We start from the raw sequence: 10,793 nt of genomic DNA, 5'->3' as shown, positions 1-10,793 counted from the left end.
GCACTCTCTGTAGGTTGCACCTTTGTGTTAAAGATGAACACAACCGTGAGCTGTTTGTAAAATTGTCTGTGCTGTGCTTGACTGCTCCTAATTTAAACTGTAGCTATTATGTAGCTGAAATAAGACATTTTCTTGCTATTTTTCACCTGTGCCATTGCCATAAAACCTCATGGGTGGGGGTGGGGTTTCTTCTTGATTTTGAGCGCCCTCCTCCAGCCACCAAAAAGACCCCAAAATCATGACTTCACTCACGCAGGAAGTTATTTTTTGTAATGTGAACAGTATTGAGTATTCTAAACCAAAAGACAGATATTCTGTGGCCCATTTTGTACAATGCAAGCCCCACCCAAACAGGTGGGCTGGTGTCACACACACTTAATATGAAATTGACTAATTGATGGTAATTTTGGGGGCAGATTGTTCTCCTCTCCTCCCATCTGCCCTCCCAAAAAAACCCACACAAACAAAAAACCCTTTCGGACTAGATCAGTGTCTTCATTTAAAGAAAGGGAGGGAAAAAGAATTTTAAAACCAAGTGGCTCAGACAGAATTGTTTCAATTATTGATGTATTGATCTCTAGAGTTTACCTTTTTTTACATTTGCTGACCAGTAGAGAAGCAAGATTTTGGCAAGGTAATAAAATATCTTAAAATCTTACTAATCCAGGCTTTGACCAAACAACTCTTGTGAGCTGCCAAGGGTTTCACCAGGAGCATGTCAAGATATAGCAGGCTTTCCAGTCAGCAGAAGGGTAAGCCAGGATCAGAGATTGACAACTCCAGTCATCCTTACTCTTATTGATTATCCACATTGGAGGACTTGGGAGGAAGTAGGCAGGAAAATGTTGATGAAGGATGTAAACTGGGTAGTGTGTTTGGCAAGAGCTTTGTTGCCAATTTGGGAATCAGCTTGCTGCTGGACTTGAGCTGGGAGGAAAAAGGGCAGTTAAGAAAAGTGAACATAGCATATGTGTCTCCATTTATTGTTTCTATGAGTACTCCGAGAGGGTACTCTGTTCACAATAGGCATAAGCCTAGGGAGAAGTTCAGACAGTGGGCCAAATTCATTCAAATTTCCCTGGAGTTACGGCTGGGATGAATTTTGGCCAGTTGCGTCAGAACTTCATTTTGAGTGCTGCAGAACTGGGCTTGATGTGATAAAAGGTGTAGAACTTATGTTAAAAAGGGAGGATTCTAAAAGCATCACCATGCATTCTTCTTATGAAAGGGACTCTTAGATTGAAATTAAATGAAAGCTACTTGCTTCCCCAGCCAGTGGACATGAAATCTATTAGGTAGGAGGTTAACAAACGTGTAATGATTGTTCTAACTGGTCCCAATGTGCATGGGAGAGATTTGCACTGACGTGGTGGCTGGGGTGGGCTTGTTAATGTAGAAACCAAGCAGCTCCCCAAGAATATTTTATGGTTCCTTGTGTCTTCTGGGGCAAATTGTTAATTTCAGATGAGGTGTGGGGTTTTTTGGTGTGACATTGCTGGTTTAAAACAATTCTGTGTGATTTTTGTACTTGGGAAGTATGTACTTCTAATAGAACTGAAAAGATCTGGACAAAAAAATCACCTGAGTGTTTGTTTCTGCATGATCTTGCAGTGAACACAGCTGCACTCTGGGCAACCTTACCCAACTTTTTCTATTTCCCTTCCAGTCACGGAGTACCCATATTTGTGTAAACAGAAACTCTCCTTTAGAAAGAGCTTCCCTTTCCTTCCCACCTCATTTGGTGAGGCTACAATCCTGTTTTTGGAGATTTCACAATTCCTTCCTGAGAGACAGGGACTGACGTGCCATAAACACTGGATCATAATGGCATTCAGGCACGAGGAGGAGGCTAACGAAAGGAAAAAGTTCAGTTATACATATCTTGGTAATCAAAGTGAGATATTTGTATTACAGTAGTGCCTCCAGCCTCCTAACAGATTGGGAGTGCATACAAATATACTAGATGGTCCACGCCCCAAAGATCTATATAACAAAGATAGACACAAGGTGAAGAGAGGGCACATTATCACCATTTTATAGGTGGGTAACAGGCATGGATTAAGGATCTAATTCAGCAAGGCACATAAGAGTCTTGCTGAATCTATGCCTAAGTGATTTGCCCAAGGTCACACAGGAAGTCTATGGCAGAACTAGAAATTAAACCCGAGTCTCCCAAGTCCCCGTGTGGTGCCTTAACAACAAGAAAAAAATACATGGGATAAAACAGGTAGAGCAAAACAGACTTTTTATTTTCTTAAAGCATAGCAATAGGACTTGAAGGTGGTGAGGATTTGGTGTTCATACCAGTCTTTGGTATCATTGTAAATGCCTGGTGACAATATTGGATCTCTTTTCTCAGTGCCAATGGCTTAGGAAATATGTTTTTTTTCCCCATTGTTTCCTATAGTTGTCACTCCCTGAACTGAGTATCCTCAATCATGAATTACTTGAAATAGAGGAATTATGTGACTGAATGATCTCACCCTTCAGCTGATTGGATTAATAGCAGGAAAACTAACCTAAATTTTGTAGTGTCTGTCGTAACTTTTTAATGTCTTGTTTTTCCTTAAACTTCAGTTCTTAAAATGTAATATCTGAACTTAAGCCGTTGCCTGTCTTAAGTCTGGAGGGTGATGCAATCTGCAGCTTTAATATGAAAAGAGAAAGTACTTGTGATGCCAAAGTACATTTCAAAAGAATTAATTTCTGACCTTGAAAGGATGAGTAAAACGCTCTGGGTTTCACTACATATAAAAATGAGTCAAGCCAAAACAGGGGAAGTTACAGATTTTCCCCCCCTTGCCTCCCCCAAACAATGAAACAGAAAAGGCTTCCTTTTATTACCCCATAAAAATAAAAGTACATGTTTTCAATTGTTCAGGGTGACAAAATCTGAGAGAAGTGCCAAACTATACTGTGGAGTGTATTGGCCTTACCAGTATGATGAATCCCTTCACATCAGTTAAGCTGGCTCTGTACCATTTACCTTTTGCCTAGGCACTGCTGAATTTTGATTTTGAGTGAAGTAATATTGAATCTCTGAACCTGTATACTCAGTTCTATCCCAGAAAGGAGGAGGAACAAATCAGCAAGGAGTGGCATGGGAGGGGAAGTGATAGTAAAGCTTAGACCTTGGCCACACTTGGGAATTCACAGCGCTGCTGTGGCCACCTCTCCGAGGGGAGTAGCTTGCAGCGCTGCGAGTGAGCGTGCAGCGCTGCAGGCTCTGATTACATTTGCGCTGTACAGCGCTGCAACTTGCTGCACTTAGGGGTGTGAAAACGCCCCCCCCGAGCGCAGCAAGTTGCAGCGCTGTACAGCGCCAGTGTAGCCAAGGCCTTAGATGAAAACTAGAGTTGTCTGGACATCCTCTCCTGGGCCCCGCCTTTTCCATTTGTGCAAACCTCCCTTTCAAAAGCAAGGCCCCCACTAGGCCCCTGTGAATGATCCATAGGACTTGGTTTTTCACAGTAATCTGCTAGTTATGGGGTTCTCAAACTTCATTGCATCACGACCCCTTCTGACAACAAAAATTGCTTCACGACACCAGGAGAGGGACTGAAGCCTGAGCCCACCTAAGCCCCACTGCCCCTGGGGGGGGGGGCAAAGCCCAAGCTTAAGGGCTTCAGCCCCGGGCCTGGGGCCTGCAACCTGAGTCCTGCCACCTAGGGCTGAAGCCCTCAAGCTTTGGCTTTGGTCCTGGGCAGTGGGGCTTGGACTTCAGCCCTGGGCCCCAGCAAGTCTAAGCCAGCCCTGGCGTTTCCATTCAAAGGGGGTTGTGACCCACTTTGGGGTCCTGACCCCCAGTTTGAGAAGTGCTGTGCTAGTTCATGTTCCTCTGAGAAGAAATGTGATCAGTATTCAAAGCATGGGACTGGGAGGCTGGAGATCCTGAATTATAAACCTGGCTCTGTCATTCATTTGCACTGTGGTAATTCAGGCTCTGAAGCTGTGGAAGGCCGAGCACCTTCAACTCCCATTAACACCACCCTTAGCACCTGGGAGGATCAACTCTTTACCCTCTTCCTGGATTTCATCCCCCTTCTATAAAACAAGGCATGGGAACCATACTTCATTGGTGTGTTGTGGAGGCTGATCAGTTAATGGGACAAATTCTGCTCTCTTCCATCTGTTCAGCACCCTGGACCTCAGGTGTAATGGATAAAAAGTTGGACAAACATTGGGATGCATTATTTTGTAAACGTGCAGTATTTAAAAGCTGTCTGGCATTACTGATGTGGTCTTTGGGTCCAGCTGAATGTAGTTTTTCCTGGGTGGCCTTTGCAGTTTTGCAGACCTAGAAGTGCTCTGAGTGATGTTCACTGCAGGAAATAATTGGTGCCTAATTGACATTCCAGTGACTTCCTTGCACGGAATGGGCTGGAGGGAACCTTTCCTGAAGACACTGGCTGATGTATAAACATCTAAGCTACCTGCAATCATGTAGTAAACACTCACCTCTGGTATGTGCTTTGTATGATAAATTGGTGTCTCATTCTTGCTAATTGCTTTCTGGCTGCTTTATCTACAGACAGGTACCTTCTCCAGGCAGCTTTTATGTGCTCTCCCCAGAATTGTCAGGCTGACTGCCAACTGTTAGAACCCAAGGGCATGGATTGGGAGATACTTAAGTCAGACCACAATGGTAAGGCAGAGAGGGAAAGTTGCTGCAATTAATGCTGATACAGGGTGTATTGAGATGAAAAGACTTTTCTCAGAAGTCCTAAACAGTGAATGACTGATGTATGGCGTGAGGAGGGTAAATCAGGAAAGCTGGTACAATATGTTTCTTATGATGTAGTGGCATATGGAAGAGACGGTGCCTTGGAAGGGAGGGAGCAGAGAAGCTTGCCACTGGCTCTGGATAGCCCCAATCCTGCTGCCATTGAATTTCGCCACTATCTTCAATGGAAGCAGGAGGGGAGGCTTTGATAAGGATGGATGACTCTCTCCCTACTTTAATTAAATTTCTTGCCTAGTTATAGGTCTACCTCTATTGAAACTGAGCCTGACTCGCCACCTCAGCTGTCTTAGGGACCCATTTGTATCAAGCAATTACTTCTACTCACCTATTTGTTTCTATTGTGTGTATTTTTTGTAGGTTCTGTTGGAAGTTGAGGCCTTTGTACAAGGGGGTACACACTGATTTTAAATGGTAATAAACCAAAAGAGAATTAACCCTGCAGGGTGCATGCGTTGATTTTCTGGAGCCCGACTATAGAAGCCCAGGGTGCAGGGAGAGACGGCCTGTATGTTTCCTAGTTCTGAATTTCCCTCTTTGCAGGGACAGCTCCTGCCAGCTTCACAAGGGCTTCTCTTGCCGTCGCCACAGGGTTGTGTGAGGGCTGTGCTGTCCTGAACAGCAATGTGTACATGTTTGGATGGGCTTATTTTGAACATACACAATCCTTTCTCTGTGCCTGCTTGATTAGATTTCTCTAACTCCTTCAGGAGAAGGTGACCCAGCAACAAGTGTCTGTGTGAAAGAGCAGATGCAATCCGTTGGCCATACCCACTGAATACCAGGAGGAGAATGAAGATGAAAGGGTACTTTTAAAATAAACATGCTTTTATTTAAACAGCCCTGCAGCCTGTCCATGTCAAGTGTTAGCTCACTGATCAAGTGCACTGCATCCTACCCCAGTGTCTTTATTTTGTAAGAAATAGTATGGTGAGGCAAGGTAACACTGCCTGTCCCACTGAGAAAAGGCCTTTCTGGATCCTTGTGGTCTTCATACAGCAACTTGGGACCTTCACTTCATAACCAGAGTTGCTGTTGAACATGGCAAACTCTTTGACAGAGTTACTGGCCGAGTGGATGGGTGGGAAGCAGTAGATGTGATATGTCTTGATTTTTAATAAGACTTTTTTGACACAGTCCCATGCAATATTCTCATAAGCAATGTAGGGAAATGTGGTCTAAATTACATTACAATAAGGTGGGTGCACAAGTGGTTGAAAGACCTTACCCAGAGAGCAATTATCAGTGGTTAGCTATCAAACTGGGAGGACGTATCTAATGGGGTCCCTTGGATCAGTCCTGGGTCCAATATTCAGTATTTTCATTAATAACTTGGATACTGGAGTGGAGAGTGCACTTACAAAATTTGCAGATGACACAAAGCTGGGAGGGGTTGCAAGCACTTTGAAAGACAGGATTAAGAATTCAACATTCCTGTGACAAATTGGAGAACTGGTCTCAAATCAACAAGATGAAATTCAATAAACACAAGGAAAAAATCAAATGTACAACTGCAAAATGGGGAATAACTGGCTGGGTGATAGTGCTGCTGAAAAGCATTTGGGGGTTATAGTGAAACACAAATTGAGTACGAGTCAATAATGTGACGCGTTTGCAAAAGAGTCTAATATTCTGGCGTGTATTAACAGGAATGTTGTATGTAGGACATGGGAAGTAATAGTCCGGCTCTACTTGGTGCTGGTGAGACGTCAGCTGGAGTACTGTGTTCAATTCTGCACTTTAGGAAGGATGTAGATAAATTGGAGACAGTCCAGAGGAGGAGAACAACAACAATGATAAAAGATTTAGAAAACCTGACGTATGAGTAAAGGTTAAAAAAAAAAATGGTCATGTTAGTATTGAGGGTGGCCATAATAAATATACAAAGGGCTGTTTAAAAAAGGGATGGTGAGCAACTATTCTCCATGTCCACTGGAGCTGGGACAAAAACAAATGAGCTTAATCTGCAGCAAGGGAAATTTAGGTTAGAAATTAGAACAAAAATTCCTAACTAGAAGGGCTGTTAAGTGTTGGAACAGGCTTCCATGGGAGGTTGTGGAATCCCCATCACTGAAGTTTTTTAAGACCAGATTAGACAAATACCTGTCAGGGATGGTCTAGGTTTACTCAGTCCTGCCTCAGCACAGGGGTCTTTCTGAGGTCCCTTCCAGCCCTACGTTTCTATGATTCAATGAAACTCAAAACCAGAATTGCAGGGGGAGGTGCTCTCATTCTTGCAGGGCTGGCTTCTGCATGTTTGTAGTAGCTGCAGAGAGGTTGTACATATTGTAGGAGCTATAAAACGTGCTGTCTCCACATGTCTGTGATGTGCACAATTGAGGAAAACCAGAGACATTTGCCTTTCTGCAAGGACAAGACTAAGGCAGCAGATAGGCAACAGCCGTGGGGGATGAAGCTGGGAGGGATGCCGTGGGAGGGGCTGCCAGGGAAGATTGCAACTGCAGTTCAGGTGGTTGCACCACAAGTGCAGCAATCCGTTCAGCTCCATGCTGATCCCAATCCATGCCTACTGCTCCTCATGTCGGCCCTGCTGCCTGGGCAGTCCCTGGCCGCTGCCCCGGACTCGCACTGCAGCCACCGCTTTAACTCCACCGTGTCTCTGGCAGTGCTGCCAGTGTGTGGGCGAGGAGCTCCTCTGGAAAGGTCGGAGGGGCTGACTGGCGTGTGCAGGGGTTGCTGGGGGGTGAGGTGGGGGTGGTGCATTTTGAGGGGTGAGTGCGGGGGTTGGGGGGACTGGGCAAGGGGCCAGGTGGGGGATAGCTGTGTGGTGCAAGATTAGGCCAAGGATCCAGGTGCAGGGATGAGGTAGGGTGGCAGTGATCATATATTTTGCCTTTGTTGCAAGATCTTTACTTTGAATGTCAAGTCCAAATTGGCAAGCAATGGCATCTGAGACTAGAAAAATGTATCTGCCACTTTCAGCAGTCATGAAAAATCTCTTGATCACATTTAATCATTCAGATGTGGAATGGACTGCAGGAGAGATTAAACTGTAATAGTTGATCAAAATAATCAGTATATACTTAGTGGGTAAACAGAAAACCGGCATGATGTTCTGCATAGACTTGTCACTCTTACTTGGACACTTGCAGTTCAGAATTTGTCTCTTCCAGGCCATTCAGACAGGCTGTAGGAACCAGGTAATGGAAACTTCCTAAAATTTGTGGAGTTGATGGTCCTGTCCGATGGCATTATGGAAGAATTTCTGCAAAGAATAACGTGAAATAGTCCCATCTTCATTACATTGGTGGGAAAAAAACATTAAGAACGAGCTAACTGACCTTTTGGCATCAGAAATCAGAGGCAAAATCTTATCCATGGTGAAGGAATCAAAATATTACTTAGTTGTCCATGGTTGCACACTGGATAATAGCCAAGCGGTAGACATGTCTGTGATTGTAAGATTTATTTCCACAAGATCTGGAAAAAAGGTCTACATGTGAAAATACAGGATGCTTCTTAGTATTTGTGAAACTGGATGATTCAAGTGGTGCAGGCATGACAGAAGTTCTTCTCCAGAAGTTAAATAAAATGGGACTGCCTCTTGCAGATGTGCGAGGGCAATGTTGTGACAACAACGCTGTGACAACGGCGCTCACGTGAAAGGAAAGAATAGTGGAGTGCAGAAACAGATGCGTGAGCTTCTCTTGAACAGTTTTTGTGTCCTGTAGCACCCGTTCTATCAGCCTGGTACTGAGCAGTGTTGCTGGCTGCTGTACTGAAGGAGTGAACCTTTTGGGGGTCATTCAGGCTATTTTAATTTATTTTCAATCCGTTTGTCAATGGGATATTGTTTTGAAACACGTTGGACACTTGGGTATTACAGTGAAACAACTCTCTGAAAGAAGATGCAGTTGAAGCAGTAAGAGCCATGAAGTACTAAGCTGGAGAAGTGTATGATGCAAAGCTATCCGTAGCTGATAATGCAACACTGGTTGGTACCTCTGGAGCCAAAATCTCATGCAGAAGCATGATCCATTGCTGGACAAATGCTTACTTTCAAATTTCTGTGCAGCTTAGTGGTGTGGTATTGTATATTGTCTGAAGTTAACATAGCAAGTAAGACTTTATAAGCGGTAGAATTTTACCTGCATCAAGTAATCAAACAACTAGCAATTCTACAAGATTCCTTGCGAAACTATTGTTCAGATTACAATTTTGTATCTGTACCTGCTTGAGAATTAGCAGAATCACTTGGCATGTAAAGAAGGCTGCAGAAGAGATCCAACTCTGAAGTTGAAGGAAAAAAAATTTGGTTGACTACTAGGCTCACAATGAACCAGGTGTCATTAGAGAAGTGAAACTGTTAGTGTTACATTTGGGTTGGTTAATCAGAAAGATGGCACCAGGGGAGGCCTAAGCACTCCCCAGGGCCCAGACACACAGCACCAGCCTTTAAAATGTGAGGCAAGTAGGGTGACCAGATGTCCCGATTTTATGGGGACAATCCTGATATTTGGGGCTTTTTCTTACATAGGCTCCTATTACCTCCCACCCCCGTCCTGATTTTTCACACTTACTATCTGGTCACCCTAGAGGCAAGTATCTCCGATATAAGAAGACACTAAACAGCAGACGAGGAGGAGGAAATATGAGAACAATTCCTTTAAAAGAAAAAAAAAAAGTTAAAAGCATTTCTAACCTTCAGTTTCATTTTTCTGGAGATCCCTAAGTGGCAAGCCTAAGTGGCGAGCTAACTGGGGTGTATGTTGGATGTAGGGAAAACTGGATCTAAAAAATTAACATTCATAAATCTTGAGCTCTTGACTTCAAGGCCCGTGCTTTCACCCCTTTAGATCATGGTGCCTCCCAGCTAAAACCATGCTGTCTTTCTCACAAAGGCATTTCTTCTCCACCCTTAAAGAGACAGGCTCTGTTTTTCCAGCAGTAGCACACTTTAACTGCAGAGAGACAGGATAAGTGTGAGGCGTAGCCTAGATTGGGAAATCACCCCCTCCTCTCAGACAGCTGTGCCTTGTGCCTAATAATACAGCTAGGGTTTGGTGATATCTTGCCATGACACATACCAAGTAAAAACAACAGGTTATGTAATCCAAGCAGTTTTGTTATTTGTGTGCCTGGCCCAGAAACCAGGAAGGGGGAGTTCTGACAAGGACAACAGTAATCTAAATCGAGTCTGTTACAAAATAGACCTGCATGAATACAAATAACTCTGGGTTGCTTGCTTGCTTTGGTGATGAGTGGTACTGATTACCATCATGGTAAAATGCTGTACAGATTATCACAAAAGAGGCCACAATAGAAAGATGTAGCTCTCTGAAGGGTTCAGTCATGCTGGAGGTTGTGTCCTGACTCCAAATGTAGCCAGCAAGAGCTGAAGGCATTCAGCACCGACCCCTTTGTGATGGAAAAATACAACTCTCCCTTCAAGCCCTGCAGTCACCCACAGGGGCTATTTTGCCCTCCTCTGAACCCCAGGACCCAGATTACACTGCTAGAGCCTCTATCCTTTCATTATATACCATGCAGAAAACTCATCAGCGAAAGCACTCTGAGTAAGTAGAGCAAACTCTCTGAACCTGTCCAGACCAGTTCAAATATCAGACCAGGTTGTTTTGCTCCTGCTGACTTCCTTGTTAGTCCTGGAGGCTCTGGCTGGCACTTACTTGGCAGTAGCTCCTGCTCTTGGATTGGAGGGGGGAGGGGAAAGCCTTTTCTTTAACATGCCAGCAGGGAGATCCAGCAATGGAGTCAGAACTTTCCCTCCCTCTCTCCCCTCTGACCCGTAATGCATGGTTTCTCTCTCGGTCTTGTCATTCTGCTGCTGCACGTTGGCGCACAACTTCATAAACTCCATGTGTAGTTGGAGTCCCTTTGTCCCAGTCCTTGTGACTGACTCCTCATCATCATTTTTGTAAGCCAGAAATAACGTGTTGGAATTTTTCTGTCTCCTGAAGCAGCTTGTAAGGATGACTTTGTTAGGTGAGAAACCCTGACATTGTTTTATGATCGATCTGGGAGTAGGAATGGTTTGCAGAATTATCTGCATTTTATTGGAGTTGTAAGTACT

This window comes from Malaclemys terrapin, chromosome 16 (genome assembly GCF_027887155.1).
Source record: "Malaclemys terrapin pileata isolate rMalTer1 chromosome 16, rMalTer1.hap1, whole genome shotgun sequence".
Lineage (NCBI taxonomy): Eukaryota > Metazoa > Chordata > Testudines > Emydidae > Malaclemys > Malaclemys terrapin.
This window is presented reverse-complemented; position numbering follows the sequence as displayed.